Below are 12,613 nucleotides of genomic sequence, written 5' to 3' on the forward strand. Positions count from 1 at the left end.
AAGCGGAACCATATTTGTATCTTTAACGCAATTAAGGAACTTGCGCTGTTTGTATTAATTATCTTTTTTGTTTCTGCTTCGCACATAAGACTTGCCACCGCATAACACGATCTTTGTAGATTCTTCACAGTCAGCCTCAACCTCGGTACCTTGTATCATGAAATATGTATCTTGTTCATCTTAGCTTAGGTTTACTTTATCGTAATTTATTTTATTATTGCATTTTTACCGCTTTACTTTACTTTATCGCATGTTTAATTACTTGTACAAAAAACTCTTTTATAAATTGAAAAACCCCTTGTCGCATGTATCATAAACATAACGCAATAATCTCAAACAGTCCTTGTGTTCGACCTCGAATCACACCGAGAAACTTGCAGTGGAATTATACTTGGTTCCAACACAAGAAAACTTGTGACAACGCACGACATACGACAAGAACATTTATTATTAACGCATATCTAGAAGTAGTATCGCATGGACTTGTGTCTTGTGTGCTGTATAGTTTAGTGTTACAAGTTTATGGCACCATTGCTGGGGAACTGGTTACGGGGACATGGACTTGAACCTTGCTTGTAGTTTATATAACTAAAATTTTCATTACAAGTTTATGGCGTCGTTGCCGGGGATTGATTAACGGTTTATTATTTGAGTATGTTTGTGGTGTTTTGTAGGACAGATCTCATTGTACTGGCTGTTCAACGTGGAGAGCAGCTTAACGATTTATGAGTACTGGTGCTGAACCAGAATTCGAAGCTGACCCTGAGATCGAGCGTACCTTTCGCGCACGGGCACGTCAAAATCAGATAAGGCGAAAGAAAGCAGGGAGTATGGCAGATAATAACGGCAATGCGATTCCCATAGTAAATCAAGGGGCTATACGACCAGTGCAGGATCCTGTTTTTCTGGCTGCTGATTGCAACATCCCCATGAGGAATTATGCGGCACTCAACCTGTATGATTTTTCGCCTGGGATTTCGAGGCCTATTGTTGAGGAGAATGCAAGGTTCAAAATAAAGTCGGTCATGCTACAAATGATCCAAAAAGCAGGGCAATTTTGGGGTCTGCAAGGTAAAGACCTGCATGCCCACTTGACCAGCTTTGTTGAAATGTGCAGAAACTTCTCATTACCTGGCGTTACCCCAGAGAGTATTAGACTGTATTTGTTCCCTTACACCTTGAGGGACGAAACCAAGAGGTGGGCTCACTCACTAGAGCCGAACGAGATCATATCATAGGATCAACTGGTGGAGTGATTCATGAAGAAGTTCTTCCTGCCGGCAGTCAACGCAAGGCAACGAAAGGACGTGCTAAACTTTGAACAAATGAAGAATGAGACCCTGAGCACCGCCTGAGTGCAATTTAGGAGATTGGTGAAAAACTGCCCGCATATCGAGATACCCGATTGCGTTTTGATGGAGACCTTTTATAACGGCCTGAATAGATCGATGCATGCTGACGCCTCCGCGGCAAGAGGTTTTATAGACAAAACATATACTGAGGCTAAAGTCATCCTTGACCACATAACGCGGAACATGGATGACTGGATTGATGATGGCTATGGAGGATGAGGCGCCGAAAGAAGGAAGAATGAAACTGCCATTGTCCCTATGGAAACAATGACCATGTTGGTCGCGGTGACCTCCATCCTTCAATCGATGGCAATCAATCAAGGAGCCATCTCCCAACAATCAGTGCAACCTACTGCACCGGCTCAAGTAGCCGCAATAAGTTGCGTTAATTGTGGAGGGGCTCATGTAGTAGAAATGTGCCCATCGAATCTCTAGCAAGTATGCGCCATCCAAAATAACCACTTCAGCAACACCTACAATCCTGGCTGGAAGAGCCATCCTACCTTCGGTTGGGGAGGCAATCCTAACCAAGGAGGGCCAATCAACCACTAGAGTGGTAGTCGAGGAAATCCTCCTTTTCACCATAACTCGAACCAGGGACAACCAAGGTAATCGCATAACCAGCAACTCTTATCTTCTAACACCTCTAGAAGTTCATTGGAGGCCCTGCTTAAACAATATATGGACAAAAATGATGTAGTAATGCAAGCGCAGGCATCTTCAATTCGAAACTTGGAGATTCAAGTGGGCCAGCTGGCATCTGAGCTGAGAAATAGAGCACCAGGAACGTTGCCTAGCAACTCAGAAGCCCCAAGATCCAATGGAAAGGAGCAATGTCCCTAGGACATTGGGCAGGCAAGCTGGACCGCCTGCAGGGATGTAGATTGCGCTCACTCAAAGAAATGCATCTTTTGATCCATATCTCACATCTATGTTTAATGCTTTCTTTAAATTTCTTTCTTATTGAATTCCTGAATTTTGTCTTTACTTCTTCATTTAATTCGTTTCTTGACTTTATGAATTTAATTTTTCATTTATTTCCCTTGCATTTATTTCTGTACCACTTTTAATCCTCTTAACTTTTTTATAATTAATGTGTTAGTTCTTTATTGGTGAATGATTGAGTAATAAAGAGAAATTTATTGCCGCAAGTCATAGCAACTTGCATTGATGAAAAAATAAAATAAAATAAAAAAATAATAATAAAAAAAATCAACATCTAGTATGTAAGACGATGCTGGACGCATCTTGAACCAAGCACGATACGCTTTGCGATCATCCAACTCAAATGCATTGAAACCGAGGGGTGTGTTGTGCACGTATATGTCCTTTGCCCATCCTTGGCTAAATGCACTATGTTGAGGTAGTGTTGCGCTGGTAGCAATAACGTGCACCCAATCCGCCAGAAATTTGTTTAGTTAAGGGGTGTGTTGCGGGGATGCATACGTTGTTACCCGTCCTCTCCGAAGATGCAGTTGCGTTGGTGAACACATTGCGTTAATCTTTACCTTGTGTCCATTCGAATAAAACATTAAAGAAAATTCTTTTTGTTATTTAAGGAGTCCAATCGTTTTGTATCCCAAAGCAATGATGATTCTGCAGACAAAATGACGTTTTTCTGAAATTTCATAAATGAGGGAAGTTCGAGCGATGGGCCTTTTGACTTGCTACCCAACCCCACACTGTCCCGAGAATTGCTGGTAGAACCCAGAGAAACCTTTTAGCCGTTAGACCTCCTTAGTTCAAGAGGGGGCAAAGCACTTAGAGCACACCAGTTCTAACTCTTGCCATCTCAACTGAGAGTGAGAAGAAGAGGCGCGATGATACGGAGGTGTTTGGTAACATTCTGAGCAATCTGGAGCAAAGAGGGGGATTACCCGAGGCAGGGGTTGTAAACCAACCACTGTCTACAGAGGAGGTGGCAGTGGTAGTGAATGAAGAGGTGGTGCTGCCGTAGGCAGTGTAGAATGAAGAAGAGATAAAAAGAGGCACTCTGGCCTTAGAGACTCCCGAGGTAACTGCCAACGCAGAAACCTATGACGAAACCTCCAAAGTGGCGATGAAGGAGATTACGGTGACTAAAGCTACGATGGAGGAGGTTGCAGTAAAGACGCAACCAGAAGTAGTTGAAGAGAAAAGAGAATGATGACATACTGATAAAGATGGGCTTCTATCCTATGCCAACGCCATTACCTGACCTCATCACAAGTGTGATTGTGGAACATGGCTGGGACACATTTTGCCAATGCCCAACCATTATTGTGCCGTAGGTAGTGAAAGACTTCTACAGAGGGCATCTACACGGAACCAGGGATGCGGTGACCTTCAAAAGAGAAATGGTATCCTTCAGCGCAAGGGACATTAATGAGATATACCAAATGAAGGATAACCTGGATGCACCGGGGAACAAAATTATTGATGATCCCACTGAGCAGTAAATGGAGGACGCGCTGCAAGTATTAACGCAACCGGGCACAAAGTGGTCGGTTTCACTTAAGGGCTTCCAACCTCTGGCATCTAAGTCTTTGCTTCCGGAGGGAAGGCTTTGGGTCTACTTGGTCAAGAAGCGACTGATCCCAACCACACATGACGAGATTGTATCAAGGGATCGAGTCATGACCGTATATTGCATCGTGCACGGCATACCGATTGACGTAGGGCGGCTGATCGTTCAGAGCACTGGTGGGGCATATTTGAGGACAGTACTTCTTTCCGTGGATTGTTTCAAGTCTGTGCCTGTCAATGGGCGTAGGCGTTGATGAAGAGCCTATGCCTGAAGTCCACGGCCTCATTAACACAAAGATCTTGAGGTTGCTCCTCAAAGACTCCCCACATTACCCTGAGATACCCTTAAAGAGGCCTGCAATCGACCACAATGCGCCGTAGGAACCAAAGCCTAAGAGACCATGCAGAGAAGACAAGGGAAAAGAAAAAGTCCAAGAGTCAACAATGCATGATCCAGAACCTTTGGACCCTTTGCCCTTGGTAATTCGCCCTCCAAGCCCACCCGCAAAACCTTCTTCTCCATTCCATGAACATTTTACGAATCTTCTCCTCATTCCCAATTCTCCAACTGTTCACCCAGCAGCCCAAATTTCACCTTCAGCCTCATCACCACAACCTTCCATTCCACCGCTGCAAGTTGATGACCTACACGATTTGGGTGAAGGCACCTCTGCCTAAGCCCAAAAAGATGCTGGCGAGACATCGCAGGCAAAACCCTCCACAACCTCCATGGCTGCTGAGTTAGCAGAAATGCGGTCACTTCTGACCTAACAACAACTTCTCTTCCAACAGCAGCAACTCTTCAATCAATAACAAGCCTACTTCGACCAGCGGTTTGATGTAGTTATGGAGCAAGTTGATAATATTCAGCGTAGTGTTGCCACATCAAGGGAGGCGCTGATCAACATACATCACAACACTCATACGATCAACCGCCACCAAAGTACGGAGCACAACCACGAATACTTTAATTTTCTCACAGCATACCTTCATGGTCCATTGGTGTCCCCGCATCTTAGGCAACATTTACTTTTTGAAGAGACTTCTTTTGCATCACCGCGAAACCTTCCTCCAGACCCTTCGGCTCCTCAACAATAATCCTTACATTCTATTTTTTTTATGCGGCCATTTTGCAATATTTTTTTTTATTCAATTCATTATTTAATTAAATTATTTGATTCTTTGTACAAGCAACAATTTTGTATTGCGTTAATTTTTAATTATTTGTATACTTTGTTAATATTCAATACAAATGAGTACATATTCTCTCCTTTTTGCCTGTGCCTTTCTCTTTATCCTCTTTTGACAATATTTGCGATATTTTGATCTTTTATTTTCTACGTTCTTCACTGTGTTTCCTTGATGTAATATATGTTTATACTTAGAAACATTTCCCATATTTTGTAAATTCTAACTAACACTTAGTTAATTCTTAGTTTAGCAGTACTTTACTTTTTATCTTTCAAAGTTCTGCTCAAACCTTTTTTTCGAAATTTTTATTCTAAGTGTTTGTCTAGTCTATCCAAACAACGCAATGAGGATCTTGCTCATCTTTAAATTTGGGGGTGGGGAAGGTTTAAGCAGATAAGATTAAGAATATGCGATCTTCAAGAAAATGCGTTCATATTTCCAAAAAAAAAAAAAGAAAAAAAGTATACAAAACTCCAATGTCAGTGCGAGGGAAAACCTAAAAAATAATCCCTACTTGATAAGAGTTAGTTGTGAAAGGAGCCTGCTCGTAATTGGATGTTCGTATCACACCCGTAAGAGTAAGCCAAAACGAAGGTGGGTTTCCAAGAACAACGCAGTATGAAAATAAATGAAATAGAAAGAAAAATAAAAGAATGCAAAAGACAACTCCTCTGAATATCATGAGTTAAGGTTGAGATTGACACACAACCGTAGTTAGATAATCGCATGACACCCGTGGGAACAAATCAAAATAAAGGGTGTAACCATGACCAACAGTCTCTAATACATGATGCAAAGTTTGACCACCGCATATAGACATATCAAGTTATTTTGACAAAGAAGAGATAAACATTCTATTTTAAAACTAAAAAAGCATCTTTGAGCAGAATTTTGTTATATAGAAGAATAAAGTAGGGCTTTGTTAAGAATTAGCAAGGATAGAAGGAAATTGCAAAAATATAGGACAGGAATTGAGCATTATTGCCTTAATAGAAGATATGCTTGAGGACAAGCATATATTTAAATTTGGAGGTATGATAACTTGTAGAAATACAAGTTATTTATGTTGCCTTATTCAGATATTGCGGCCATAAGAGAGAAAATATGCGTCGATTGTATGAAAATTAGCATAGAAATACAATAATTATAAATTATCGTAATTACACTCACTAACATCATTAAGATGGTAGAAGAGGATATTTATACTCTGTTTTGCAGGAAACCAAGTCACTGTTTGCGATCAAGGCTCAATGAGAAACTGCACAGCGCATCTTTGTCAACATTGCGCCCGTCAATCAACAATGAAGAGACGATTAACGCAATGACGGTGCAATGCGGTAGTCGATCCCGCAGTGAATTTCAACTGCATGCGGTAATAAAAACAACACCGCATGCAAGCAACCGATCGAAAGATGCAGCTAAGCAATGCGAACGTGGAGGATTGTGACATATGTACAACTAACCGTTGTGCAGATTTGATGGTATGATTGCATAACAGAAGGAATATTTATTCCTCCATCTTCGAAATTTTCATAACAATAAGTGGGGTCCACAAGCCAAGAGTCAAAGCTTTTCACCTATAAATACCTCCATAGAATTCAGAGAAGATATACTTGATATGAGGGCTAATTGATGCTAGATTATTGAGAGAGAGGCTGAGCTGCGTACTAATCAAAAGAAATCCAGGAAGAAAAGAGACAAGGCCGAGAGCAAAGTCTCAGTGCGATTCTGCCAAATCCCCGCCGTGAAGCTCTGTGCTTAGATCCCTGCTATCGGTTGAGCAAGTCTGAGAGAGAAGCTCATCCTTCCGCAAGATTCATCCACATCGGCAAGCAAATCTCCATCCAGATCGGCGCCAAGATGTTGGCGCTTATTTGTATTTGTTTCTAACTCTATTTCATCAATTGTATTTCATTCTCTTAATCTCTTCATTCACAAATCATGTATCAGATGCTAAATAGTTTTATTGAATGTCTCGATAATTTCCATTTCCACTTCTCTGTCTATTTTCGTTCCTCCATTAATCGTTTTCTCCATGAAGCTTTCTTAATCCCTTGGTAATTAATATGAATTAAACGAGTAACTTAATCTGTGATAAAGAGATAAATGCGTTTAGCTAAGGCATGCTAGACGACATCTTCATCTGTGAGAGTAGAAGTAAATATGCCATTCTGATCTGTCGAGAGAAGTTTAGAAGAATGCGTTAACCGAGTAGTACTTCCAGAGATGGAAGCAACCTTGGGTTCATTCGTCCCTGTTTCACCACAAAGATGTGGGAACGCGGCAGATCACTAAGAGGTGTACGCCAAGGGAAAAGGGGAACCGTACTTGTATCTTTAACGCAATTAAGGAACTTGTGCTGTTTGTATTAATTATCTTTTCTGTTTCTGCTTCGCACATAATGCTTGCCACCGCTTAACACGATCTTTGTAGATTCTTCACAGTTAGCCTCAACCTCGGTACTTTGTATCATGAAACTTGTATCTTGTATCATCTTAGCTTAGGTTTACTTTATCGCAGTTTATTCTATTATCGCATTTTTATCGCTTTACTTTACTTTATCACATGTTTAATTACTTGTACACAAAAATCTTTTATAAATTGAAAAATCCCTGGTCGCATGTATCACAAACATAATGCGATAACCTCAAACAGCCCATTTGTTCGACCTCGGATCATACTGAGAAACTTGCGGTAGAATTATACTTGGTTCTAACACAAGGAAACTTGTGACAACGCATAGCATACTACAAGAACATTCATTATTAATGCATATCTAGAAGTAGTATCGCATGGACTTATGTCTGCGTGCATCATTGTATATAGTTTAGTGTTACAAGTTTATGGTGTCGTTGTCGCGGAACGGTTACGAGGACATGGACTTGAACCTTGCTTGTAGTTTATATAACTAAAATTTGCGTTACAGTTGTTAATTTTTTATTTAAACTTCGAGGTTCTGCCAAGAACTATGTATGTTTCGATTGTATTTCAAAGCCGTTTCTTTTTCTTCTTTTTCTGTTGATTCTTTTGATTCAAGAATCGAAAATTTAAGCGAACGGTGAATCCCAAATGTGCCGAAATGTCCATTTTATTGTGAAAATTGAAGTGATTTTAACGGTGAACCATAGGAAAAACCTTTAAAAAAAAAAGGAAAAGAAACTGTGAAACCGAACTGAACCAAAATGCATAATGCAGTTTGGTTCGATTTCAGATTTATTTTTTAAATATTTGCGGTTCGGTCAAATCGAACCGAACCGAACCATGAACACCCCTAGCCTCAAGTTTTAATTTCCTTTTACTCTTTTACTAGAAAATTCTGTTTACACCATAAATTTCATGTCTTAAAATTTCAATTATTTCATTAAGTATTTTTAACTATAATATTATATCAAAAATTAACATTTTCATTTTGATTCTGCAAATTCGTAATATCGATTTGGTATTTTGAATTTTGACTTTAGAAAATGGCATTTATGAATTTTCGTTTGCATTATTCTAAGGGGAAATTGCAAAAAGGGCAAAAGAAAGTACATTAATTAAGTTCATAGCCCACTTTTCGTTGTTTACAAAAATGGCAAAAATGCAGCCCAACCCACATATGAAAAAAATGTAAAATGTCGCAAATGCCCTCATTACTAATATACAACTGATACACTTAATATACTACTGATACACACTTGACTGATATACTTGATATACTTGACAATGATGTGTTTGATTGATATATTGATATATTTATCAATCATGCACTCTTTTATACTGTTGATAAACTTGATATACTTAACTGATATACTTGATAATGATGCATTTTACTGATAAATGCAGATAGATTTGTCAATCATTCAGTCATTTATATTGTTGATAGACTTGATGCACGTGACCGATATACTTGATAATGATACATTTGATGGTATATTGTTGATAAACTTGACAATGATGCACTTTTTTATAATATTGTTACACTCGAATATCATTCTGCTGATACACTTGATTGATATACTGTTGATAAACTTGATAATTATGCACTCGTTTATAATGTTGATGCACTTAGCTTCTTCTTCTTCGCATGTCCCCACTCCCCACATCTCTCTTTCATCAATTAACATTGGTCCATACCATTTATCATCGACCACCACTTTGTCTCTGCTTACCTCTATCGACCGTCACACTTTCAGTCATCGATCATCGTTTCTCTCTCTATAAATTGATTGTTCAGAGCAAATATTAGAATTAAAAAATAATTACAAATCCAAATTTGATTTTTTTTTCATATTTGTAAAATATCAAAGATGGGTAATACAACTACAAAATAACATATACAAATTGTCATCCATTGCAATTTCCCTTTTCTTAATTCAAGATCTTTCATACTTATATTCCCTTTGAGTTTTGATGATTTTGTTTTTGATGTTACATATTCATTTATGCATAATCTTCTTTCTAATTTTTTCATTTAATGCATAATCTTCTATTTATTTTTCTCCTTCATTTTAGTTGATTTTCCACTAATTAATTTCTTTTATTCCCTTTTCTCAATCTCCATTTCAAATTTCTTTGTACAAACCATCTCATTTTTCATTTTTCGTATGCACTTTATTTTAATGTATATATACAAGGCTTGTTTCAAAGATATACGATGCTTATATCAAATGTGTTTACTTCTACGTAATATATACCCTATATAAGATATATATATCTACATATTTTGTCATATATACATGTATTTTTTTTTTTTCAAACATATACCTCATATTATATAACAATAATGCTAACACATGAGAAATTAGGGCATAAACTAAGATAAATGACGCCCTCAGATTAATTGAAAGAAAAAATTCATACATATTTGGAAACTAAAAACAAAATATAGATATATACCTTATATGTATGTATGTATGTATGTATGTATGTATGTATGTATGTATGTATTATGTACTACATTCTCATAATTTATGTACCCCAAGTAGATCTGAACTGGAGGTTGGTCGATCGGATCTGTCTTGGAAAGCCTATTATCGTGTCATCAGAATCTGTGAAATTTTGCCTATCTTGCTTCTTTTGGAATTACTTTTGTGGATCATATTCTTTGGCCCCTGCTTTTTAGATATTTGTTTGATCTGTTATTCCATATTTGTTTTGATCATCGTTGTTGGCAGAGGACGCCTCTCTTTGTCACCAATGTGTACTTCAGTTGCTTGCGAGCAATGAGCCTTTGCCATTGTGGTTGATTTTTGTTGTTGGCTTCAGTTAGGCTCGTTAAAGAAAATGGGTAATAGAGAAAAGGGATTGTTGAAAGAGATTTGAGAGTTTAAAGAGAGGAAGAAAGTGGGGGTTGCAGCAAAAAGGAGGAAATTAGAAAAGGAAAGAGTCATTTCCTCCTTTTTGTTTAAAAAAACTTGAATGGAGGCTTGTTAGTAAATGGGTTATAATAAATCTAATATCCAAACTCAAAAGCATCCATCAACGCAATACCACATTCAACAAAAAACTCATCACACGAATTTTTACAGAATGCACAAACCCACCATAATTTGTAAAATCAATTAAAAAAAATTGGGATCAAAACCTAGCTCTGATACTAATTGTAGGAACCCTAGTAATGGGATCCTTGAGTGGAAGCGGATCTACCTAAATCTCATTTTTACAGAATTCTAATTTTACAGATGAAAAAGAAAAATTATGCATTCACAAAAACAAATGCAGCATGCTAAACAGAAAAGTAAATTTGGGTTTCAGAAAACCTTTAACTTTGAAGACTTTCTTCACGAATCATTCTCCTCTGTGTAAACCATGAACGAAATTCAAATGGGCCAAATGGACACTACCACCTGGGAACCTCCGTATTCTCTGGTCAAAATCTAGGAGGTGTGGGCTCTAGTGATTTTGGATTGAAAAAGGGAGAAGAAAAAACGAGAGGAAGGGGAAATTTTTTTAGCTTTGTTTTCACATCACTCTTTTGTGTTAAAAACTAATCTCAGTCTTTTTGCAGGAAGAACAAGAAGAAGTATCCTGCAATGTCACTTTCTCCACTCACGTAAAGTGGAGAGAAATATGGAGAAGGGAGTTATTTCTCCCTCCCTTAATTAATTTAAATTAATTTTAAATAAATAAAATTAATTAATTAATTAATTTAATATATATTAATATGATAACTAGCTTATCATATAATATATATTAAACTATATGTTATATCAAATATAACATATAACCTATAGTTTTAATATTGTATCATATACAATATAACCTATAGTTTCTTTTCTCCCACTAATGGCATTTAATATAAATCACATTTACATTAAATTTAACAATATGAATCCAATTCATATAATCAATATTTGAATCATGTTCAAATACTTATTTCCTCTCACAAATAATGATGTATCAAATACATTATAGTAATTAATATTGGGGAAGTTGCTCTAAACTCTCGTTGGGTCCTGTGGTCTGTAAACAATGTAGTGAACAAATGCTTGTGATGTAATAATATATGATATTTTCTTCATTATTGTCTATGGAACATTGGATGTTTTAATTGCTTTACCACAAACCAATAAACTAAGATCCCTGGTTGTCATTGTAACTTAAGCATGTATGTGGAGATATACATGTGGATCATGTTTTAAGTGATAACCAAAATGGTTTGTAGTATGTGGATATAGGAGGGAAACATTATCCTGGTAACGCTACGGATGTGGCTCGCTTTGTAGAATAGTTACAAATGTTGTGACTTGCTACAGTTGGTCTGAACCTGATCATTCATGTGGATACATGCAAGCGGAGGCATCCTATACAAAGGAGTTTGTATAAGACCGGACCACGAAGTGTTATAGTCTTGTTATATAATGTCGTTCATGACAGAGACTTCACTTCACTAAGATGACCATAGGTAACATGACCTCAATCCTGAGTGAGTTGGGAACTCCTGCCTATGAGGGCGGTCCTTTGATTTGCATGGGTGCGAGTGGCCAGATTCCTGACTCAAACCTATCACTTTGGGAATTTGTCTGATTTGGGAGATGGGAACTCAGCTAACAAAATGGAATACTCATTCCCCGAAATAGGGGTAAGTATATAGATTGCTCCCTTAAGGGCTGATTTCGGAGCTTGAACGATGTGGTGCCATACACCTTCTCATGGCTCGAGAGGTGTCCATACATAGTAGGACTATGTTGTATTATTCATTAGAGGGATCAATGATACTTAAAGAGTTATATGTAACTACAGAGGCAAAACGGTAAATTGACCCAACTGTACTTACAAGCATCTGTGAAGGGTTATTGTACATTGATTGATTATATCCGATGGACACAAAAATATATCTGTGGTGAGAAGAGTGCAATTGTCAGACTTTAGTGGAATATCTGACAGTTAATGGATGGTGGATCTCGTGGCTAAAGAGTTTAGCAGCTATTCACGTACCGTTAGAGCTTCAAGCCATAGGTCCATAAGGTCTCCTTGGTAGCTCAATGGATTCAAGTTGAGAATCAGTTTTTGGATTAGTTTGTCAAATTGACAAAAGGGAGTTTGATTATATATGATATGATTGAACTAGTTAATTATATATG

The sequence above is a fragment of the Benincasa hispida genome, chromosome 8 (genome assembly GCF_027475165.1).
Source record: "Benincasa hispida cultivar pf3 chromosome 8, pf3_genome.v1.1, whole genome shotgun sequence".
NCBI lineage: Eukaryota > Viridiplantae > Streptophyta > Magnoliopsida > Cucurbitales > Cucurbitaceae > Benincasa > Benincasa hispida.